Source organism: Sarcophilus harrisii, chromosome 4, assembly GCF_902635505.1.
Source record: "Sarcophilus harrisii chromosome 4, mSarHar1.11, whole genome shotgun sequence".
In the NCBI taxonomy this organism is placed as follows: domain Eukaryota; kingdom Metazoa; phylum Chordata; class Mammalia; order Dasyuromorphia; family Dasyuridae; genus Sarcophilus; species Sarcophilus harrisii.
In genome coordinates, this window is record NC_045429.1 from 221174940 (window position 1) to 221176304 (window position 1365).

At 32.7% G+C, this 1365-nt stretch overlaps 1 non-coding gene across 1 annotated transcript; it reads left to right on the forward strand.

Moving 5' to 3' along the window:
• Positions 1-868: 868 nt before the first annotated feature.
• LOC111720651 lies at positions 869-972 on the forward strand. Its single transcript, XR_002770252.1, has one exon. It is a non-coding gene; the product is annotated as a U6 spliceosomal RNA (small nuclear RNA).
• Positions 973-1365: the final 393 nt, after the last annotated feature.

A 1365-nucleotide genomic window follows, 5' to 3' on the forward strand; every position in this document is an offset into this window, starting at 1 on the left:
AAAGAGCAAGAGAGAATCTTCTTTTTTAAATTAATTCTGTAATATAAGAAAAATGACAAATATTGGAAATGTGAGAAAATTGGGATATTACCACTGTTAGTGAAGTTGTGAACTGATCTAACCATTCTAGAGAACAATTTGAAACTACATGTAAAGAACAATTAAACTTTGTATACTTTTGATCCAGCAGTACTATTACTAGGTCTGTATTCCAAGGAGATCATCAAAAATGGAAAAGAATCTACATATTCAAAAATATTAATAGCAACCATTTCTGTCATGGCAATATATTAGAAAGTAAAGGGATGCCCATCAATTGAGGAATGGTATATAAATATAATGGAACACTATTACACATTAAGAAATTATGAACAGGCAGATTAAAAAAAAAAAAACCTGAAAAGACTTGTATGAACTGAGGCAAAATGAAAAAAGCAGAACAGGGAAAAACATTATATACAGTATCAGCAAAATTGCGGCATGATAAACTATGAATTGACTCAGCTCTTCTCAGTAGCACAATTCTAGACTACTACAAAGGACTCATAAAAGAAAATGCTATCCATATCCAAATAAAGAACTGATGGACTCAGAATGCAGATCAAAACATATTTATTCTTTTTTGCATTTTTTCCTCTTACAATCTGTTTCTTCTTTCACAACTGTGACTAATATGGAAATATGATTTATATGATAGCACATGTACAACCTATATCAAATTCCCTACCATTTTTGAAAGAGGGGAGGGAAAGGGGCAGGGAGAAAAACTTGGAACCTAAAACCTTATAAAAATGAATGCTAAAAATGACAATTAGGGGAAACTTTTTAAAAGTCAATTTTAATTTAAAAGTTAACTTTTTGAAAATTAATTCTACTTCAGCAGCATATATACTAAAATTAGAATGATACAGAGATTTAGCATGGCCCTCACACAAAGTTGACATGAAAATTCATGAAGCATTCCAGATTTTTTACAAAAAAATCCTAGACCCTAAAAAAGATCTACAAGAGAACTTGGTTGAGAAACAAAGTAAAGTACTGGGCTTATATCCCAAAGAGATCATAAAGAAGGGAAAGGGACCTGTATGTGCACGAATGTTTGTGGCAGCCCTCTTTGTAGTGACTAGAAACTGGAAACTGAATGGATGCCCATCAGTTGGAGAATGGCTGAATAAATTGTGGTATATGAATATTATGCAATATTATTGTTCTATAAGAAATGACCAACAGGATGATTTCAGAAAGGCCTGGAGAGACTTATACGAACTGATGCTGAGTGAAATGAGCAGGACCAGGAGATCATTATATACTTCAACAACAATACTATATGATGACCAGTTCTGATGGACCTGGACATCCTCAGCA